Source organism: Triticum aestivum, chromosome 4B, assembly GCF_018294505.1.
Source record: "Triticum aestivum cultivar Chinese Spring chromosome 4B, IWGSC CS RefSeq v2.1, whole genome shotgun sequence".
Lineage (NCBI taxonomy): Eukaryota > Viridiplantae > Streptophyta > Magnoliopsida > Poales > Poaceae > Triticum > Triticum aestivum.
This window is the reverse complement of record NC_057804.1, coordinates 354,972,109-354,979,741: the sequence shown is the minus strand read 5'-3', so window position 1 is coordinate 354,979,741 and position 7,633 is coordinate 354,972,109.

Below are 7,633 nucleotides of genomic sequence, written 5' to 3'. Positions count from 1 at the left end.
TTCTATTTATTTCTGAGTAGTTTTTTTATTTTGTTTTTTTCTTTTCAGCTATAGTTTTTCTTCTTTTCTGCTATTTTTTCTTTTCTGCAAAACTTCATGGTCAAAGTCTGGAGTTATAACTTAAAAAAAAGAAATGTCGACGTGCAATTAGTTTTTGCCATCACAGAAGAAGTCCGGAGTTGTAATAAGTTATTAAAAATAAAAAAGAGGTGCAATGCTCGTTAATTTGCTTCAAGCCATTCGGAATAGTGTAAACTGCACTGCGCATAGCTCCATGCAGTCTACCGTATTCCTGAAGGCTTGAAGCTAAGCAACGTGAGCATTGAGCCTCTTCTTCATCGTCTCTGCACTCAGGGCTTATAAACCGCTCCTAGTCCCTCTCACTTCGCGAGGTGGGAGTAAAAAACAGCTTGCCATAACCTCGTTAGTACCGGTTCGTGGTACGAACCGGCACTAAATGGTGGTGGTGGGGCCATAGCCTGACCGCAGGCTGACACAGCCTCTTTACTACCGGTTCGTGGCATGAACCGGTACTAAAGGTTCGCCACGAACCGGTGCTATTGATCGCCGCCACGAACCGGCACTAGTGTACACATTAGTGTCGGCTGAAATTCCAACCGGCACTATTGTGCTTCACATTTGACCCTTTTTCTACTAATGGATGAACATGACCCCATGGTAGTAGAGGCCGTTGCCGCTGGATGAACGGGACCCCGATCGTGAGAAAGCCGCCACACACCACCCGATCGAGCCGGTTGGGGGTGGATGAATAGGACCCCATGGAGGGTTGGTTGAACAGTAGCCGATGGATGGTGGATGAATAGGACCTCATGGAGGGCTGGTTGAACAGTAGTCGGTGGAGGCTGGATGAACAGAACCCTGTGGATGAACGGTAGCTAGTGGAGGCACTAGGAAGTCGACGATGGATGAATAGTAGCAGGTGGAGGTTGGAGGAAGTTGACAGTGGATGAAAAGTAGCCCGTGGACGCTGGAGCGAGGCAGTAGACGGTGGATGAACAGTAGGCTGTGGAGTCCGTTTTGTGGTACGCCACACCCCTCCCAATGAACAGGACCTAGTTTCGACCGTAGGCGCTCCAACACAAGTCCGTTTCCTCCATTTTGCGGTACGCCACACCCCTCCCGATCAACAGGAACCCGTTTTACCATAGGCACTCGAATAGAAGGTTGTTCCTCTGTTGTCCGGTACGCAAGACCCTCCTGATGAACAAGACCCCGTTTCGATCGTACACGGTGTAACGGAAGGCCATTTTCCTTTGTTTTGCGGTATATCAGACCCTGTTCTGGTTGTTCCATCCAAGCCGGTTGCCCCCCGTTGAACACAACGCGTTCCCACCCAGTCTATTGCCTACCGATGAACAGGACGTTGTTTCTCCGTTCCGACCTAGCCGGTTGGCTGCCGATGAATAGGACGCCATTGATGCCGTCCGTTACCTCTCCATATACATGAGCGCTAGCCATACGTATGCGCGACTAGGCACCCCGCCCATACATACGTACGTGGCCATATTTTTTGGCATCTCGTTGTATGTACGTGTATACAGTTTTGACTAGACTGCCTAAGCTACTACGTCGGTGGCTCTAGTACTACATGTGCCGCTGCTTGCTCGGCGACAGTTCATCGTTGCAGAGCGATCGATCGACCAGTATGTATGTACACATTCGTGACCAAACAGACAAACCTACGTACGGTTCGACCGGGTGGGTCCCAGCTATCGGGGAGGATATAGAGGCACTTCCTTGCGTACGAAGATATAACTGGTGGATCCCAGCTATCAGGGGGAAATGATTTTTTATCGCCAAATACAGAGGCCCTTCCGGTGGGTCCCCGTTGTCAGGCGGAGGAGTAATTATTTTACATGTAATAAGGAGGCACTTACTTGCTGTGGCCATGGCCGTGGACCTAGTGGTCAGCCTCTCCATGTACAATCGTCTTCCGAAGGAAGTCGTTCCTGGACCAGGTTGTCTACGATGTGCCGAGAGCACCAAGGTGGTGGACGACAGTGAGGCCTACGAAGGGGACAACATGGAGCCGGGGAAGACACGGTAGCCGATGCCCACGGAGAGGGGAGTATGAGGGTGGACTGGTTCGTCTATGATGTGAGGCTGCCGTCACCGCAGAATAACAGGGGTTGTAGGTGAGTAGAGGGATGGTCTGGCCAGCTGTTGGATTAGAAGGGTGTGGTGAGGCCTGCACAGCAGCGCAACCAGCCACGTGAGGCAGGAGCAGGCGGCACGACCCGCGATGGTTTGGGCGGCTGGAGCAAGAAGACTAGAGGCTGAAGAAGCACGACGACCGTTGGATGGACATCATACGGTCACCGCAGCTAGAATCGTTTATATTGACTAAGTTGACAAAACCCTGCATCCGCGTCAGCTTAGTAGGCCCACAAGCCAGCCTCCAAATATGGTGGGTCCCACCTAGTAGCGGGGCTATTCACTTTTTTGTGCGTAATAAGGTGGCACTTCATTGCGTGCAAAGATATAGCTGGCGCGTGCGAGGTGTCACTGGGGGAATGTTATTTTGGTGAAAACAGAGGCGCTTCTGGTGGGTCCCCCGTTGTCACGTGGAGGAATCATTATTTTGTGTGTAATAAGGAGGCACTTCCTTGCGTGAGGCCGTGGACCCAGTTGTCATCCTCTCCACGTACAATCCTCTTTTGATGGATGTCGTTCGTTGACCAGATTGACCAAACCGCGCCGAGAGCACCAGGGCGGTGATGACGGCGAGGCCTAGGAATAGAATGACCCGGAGCCGGAGAAGACTCGGCAGTGGTTTCCCACACGGAGGGGAGTATGAGGGTTTACTAGTTCGCCTACCGTTGCCGGAGAATTACAGGAGTTGTGGGTGCATATAGGGATGGCCAGGCCAGCGATGGGAGTAGTGTGGGGTGGTTAAGCCTGCGCGGCATCGTAGCCGGCCATGGGATGCATGAGCGGGCTGTACGGCCGGTGCTGGTTAGTGTGGCTAGAGCAAGAAGACTAGAGGTTGAAGAAATAGCACAGTCATTGGACTAACAATCCAACAATCATTGCTCCTAGAATCGTTTGTGGACTGAGTTGACAAATGTCAGAACCCCGATCCTGTGCCTCACCAATCTAGCATGTAACACCTCATATCACTTTGCGGCCTCATGCACGGTATCCCCATGGGTGTTGCCTTACCAGGCCCGGGACAGTTTGCGCCTTTTGGCTCACGTATATGATAGTGTCGCTAGCATCCAGATGACAAAGAACCCGGGCTGACATGGCTAGTCATAAACCCAAAGTGGCACTAACTTACCAGGACAGGCATACATGACCCAACAGCGAACGTGTCGGTCATCAGCAAGTGAATCCGGGTTGTAGCAGTTGGGCTAACAAGACTCTGGAGAATCCGGGCTGTAGCAGGCAAGCAGGGCTCTGGTAGACACCACGTGACACTTCCCTGAAGGGACAAACATAGGAACAAAGAAGGACACATGCCAGCCAGCCTAAGTGTTCCGGAGCAATAGCAAGCTACCAGGGCTCAATGGAAGCACTAGGAGACATCTCCTGGTAAGAGCCTACCAAGGGTAAACAACTAGATAGTCAGATCGCACACATCCCAAGCATTTCAATAACATACACACAAATATGCTCAATATGTGCAAATACAACATGGCATCACAACATGGATCTATAACTCAAGTACTTTATTCAATAGGCTCCGAGGAGCGAGATATTGCAAACATGGGTCTCGTGACCCAACATTCAGAGCATACAAGTCAAAGCACAAGCGGAAGCTTAACATGTCTGGGTACAGACATCTATAAATTAAAAAGGCTGAAAAGCCTGACTATCTACCAGATCCTACCGAGGGCACAAGATCGTAGCTAAGGTAACAAGCTAAACATCGAAGTCCACACGGAACTACTAGTGAGACTAAAGTCTCTCTTCAAAACATAAAATAAGCAAACATGAGTACAAATGTACCCAACAAGACATACATCAGAACTAACCACATATGCATCACTATCAACAAAGGGATGGTAGGGTTTAACTGCAGCAAGCCAGCTTTGACTCGATGGCAATCCTGAACTACGACTGCAAGTAACTCTTTTGGGGTGGCGCACACGAGTCCACATATTCACCATAACAATACACCACTATGGATCCGCTCCCGTCTCCCTATGAGAACGCCATCCATAGCACTCACGCTTATCTTGCATGGTTTAGAGTATCCACTTTCACTTGTCTATGAACTGTATAGGCAACCTAGAGGTCCTTTACCGCAGACGCGGCTATTCGAATAGATGATGTTAACCCTGCAAGGGTGTAATTCTTCACACACGCTCTTGCCACTTACCGCCATGTACACGTCATGTATCTTGGCAGCCTTCAAGCGGAAACCTAGCGAAGTTGTCGTCCACGACCTGACTAACCACACAAGTCTTTAGTCCAGATTTATCGCCTATTTGGGTTCCAGCTGCAAGGAGATCCGGACGGGGTGTCGCTCACGACCCCAAATGATGTGTACAGGGTTCCAAGCACACCAAACGGGCGATGCTTGGCATACCCGGCCATGGTGCCTAGTCTAACCCAAGCCCACCTTTACTGGGTGCCACTTGGTAGACTACTAACACAACCTACAAACACTAGAAACTAGTTGCAACTCCTGGACGGAGATCGAGTTGACTAATAAGTCGAGAGGGGCACTTAAGCATTCCAATGTGAGGTAGTAGATGTTCATGGATCACAAACACAGAGCTCAGTTCCTAAGGACGGCTTCAATGAGACAACCCACCATGTACTACTACATGGCCTCTCACCGCTACCTTTACCAAATTCTGTTCACACGCTTAGCTCACACACAGCGGGACATGTTCATCACCATTCCGATTCATCCCCAATGAATCAGACCTGAATCAACTCTAAGCAGTAGCAGGCATGCGTACAAGCATGAATGAGTAGGCACATCAGGGCTCAAACAACTCCTACTCATGCTAGTGGGTTTCATCTATTTACAATCGCAATGACATGTCATGCAGAGGAAAGGGGTTCAACTACCATAGCAGGTAACAGATGAATTGTTGTTGTCCTAATGCAGTAAAAGTGAGCAGGAGCAAGAGGGTGGTATTGTATTGGAATGAACAAGGGGGTTTTGCTTGCCTGGCACTTCTAAAGATAGTATAGTTCTTCATCTGTGTCATTGATCACATCATCAAAACCACGTCTATCGAGAGGGGACAAGTTCCGGCAACAGAGAAGGAAACACCATCAATGCATTGCACAATATGATGCATGATCATGACATGGCAATATGAGTGTGTTGGCCTAATGCAACTACAACCAGATGGGTTTGAGTTATTTTGAACCCAAGGTTCAAGTTCAAACTCAAACTATGAATTTATAAAGTGCATTATCATGTTTTGATATAAACAGCAGGTTTAAATTGCTTTATCATGCATGAAACAAGTGCAGATGGATAGATTGCTTTTTTCTAATCATTTTTCATATATAACTTATCTCATTCTGAGTTATTGTTGAATTTCTATGAATTTTAGAAGTTTTGGGCATTTTCTGGAATTTCCTGAATTAAATTAAATCCAGAAAATTACTTATTGCGTCAGCACTGCGTCACTGTGATGTCAGCATGTCAACAGGCGCTGCTACAGGTCAAACCTGACTGGGCTGGTTAGTGTCGCTGACATGTGGGCCAAGTCAACGGCCACGTCAGCTTGGTCAAAGCTGATGCGTGGGCCCACTGATGTTAGTTAAAACTAAACAGACACTAAGCTATGTTTAATTAGATAGTGGGGCCCAGCTGTCTGTGTCACTAAGCTTAATTAGTAGTGTTGTTAGTTGCGAATGACGTCACCACATCAGCACGCCGGAGTTGCGCCAGCGACGACCACAGCAGACGGCGGAGGTGCACCGTGCACTCGCTACGGAGCACCATTCGATGCACAGTTTGCTCCTATGGGTTCCTGGGAGTGAGGCGCATCCAAAGCAACAAACGGTAGCAGCTGGGGTGGTTGGAACTGATGTCGGCGAGCTCTTTTGCGGCCACCGGAGTTCGGCCATCGATGGGTTAGGCGCTACGGCGCGCTTCGAAACGAACTGGTGGGCTCTGCGGCTTCCTAAGGAGGCGCTGAGCATGACTACATACTCTAGTGCGACGTGTAGGTGTTGTAACAACGGTGGTGACATGGCCGGCCGTGGGTGAGGGAGTCCTGGATTAGGGGGTCCTCGGACGGCCGGACTATATGGTTATGCCGGACTATTGGATTATGAAGATACAACACTGAAGACTTGGTCCCATGTCCGGGTGGAACTCTCCTTTGCGTGGAAGGCAAGCTTGGCAATTCGGATATGTAGATTCCCTTCTTTGTAACCGACTCTTTGTAACCCTATCCCCCTCCGGTGTGTATATAAACCGGAGGGTTTAGTCCGTAGGACAAGAACAATCATAATCATAGGCTAGCTTCTAGGGTTTAGCCTCTACGATCTCCTGGTAGATCAACTCTTGTAATACTCATATCATCAAGATCAACCAAGGAGGAAGTAGGGTATTACCTCCATAGAGAGGTCCCGAACCTGGGTAAACATCGTGTCCCCCGCCTCCTGTTAGCATTAGCCTTAGATGCACAGTTCGGAACCCCCCGACCCGAGATCCACCGGTTTTGACACCCACATTGGTGCTTTCATTGAGAGTTCCACTGTGTCGTCACCGTAAGGCTTGATGGCTCCTTCAATCATCTACAACGATGCGATCCAGGGTTAGGTTCCCCCCCCCCAGACAGATCTTCGTATTCGGCAGCTTTGCACTACGGGCCAACTCACTTGGCCATCTGGAGTAGACCGATAGCTACACCCCTGGCCATCAGGTCAGGTTTGGAAGCCTGAACTACACGGCCGACATCTGCGGAGACTGGATCTTCGACGGATTCGAGCCCAAGATAGGCACACCCCACAGTCGCGATGAGCATGACCTAGATCTGCCGTCGGACGGTGTTCAGGATATCACACCTGCAGTTGCCGAGGGAGTCCTGGATTAGGGGGTATCCAGACAGCCGGACTCTATACTTCATTCGGACTATTGAAGCATGAAGATACAAGACTCAAGACTCCGTCCCGTGTCCGGATGGGACTCTCCTTTGCATGGAAGACAAGCTTAGCGATCCGGATATTGTATTTCCTTGTAACCAACTCTATGTAAACCCTATCCCTCTCCGGTGTCTATATAAACCAGAGAGGTTGGTCCTTAGAAGGCCGATCACAATTACAGTCATAATCATCATAGGCTAGTGTCGGTGTCAAAACCGGCGGATCTCGGGTAGGGGGTCCCGATCTGTGCGTCTAGGCGGATGGTAACAGGAGACGAGGGACACGATGTTTTTACCCAGGTTCGGGCCCTCTTGATGGAGGTAAAACCCGAAGTCCTGCTTGATTAATATTGATGATGTGGGTTACAAGAGTAGATCTACCACGAAATCAAGGAGGCTAAACCCTAGAAGCTAGCCTATGGTATGATTGTTGTTCGTCCTATGGACTAAGGCCATCCGGTTTATATAGACACCGGAGAGGGCTAGGGTTACACAGAGTCGGTTACAAAGGTAGGAAATCTACATATCCGTATCGCCAAGATTGCCTT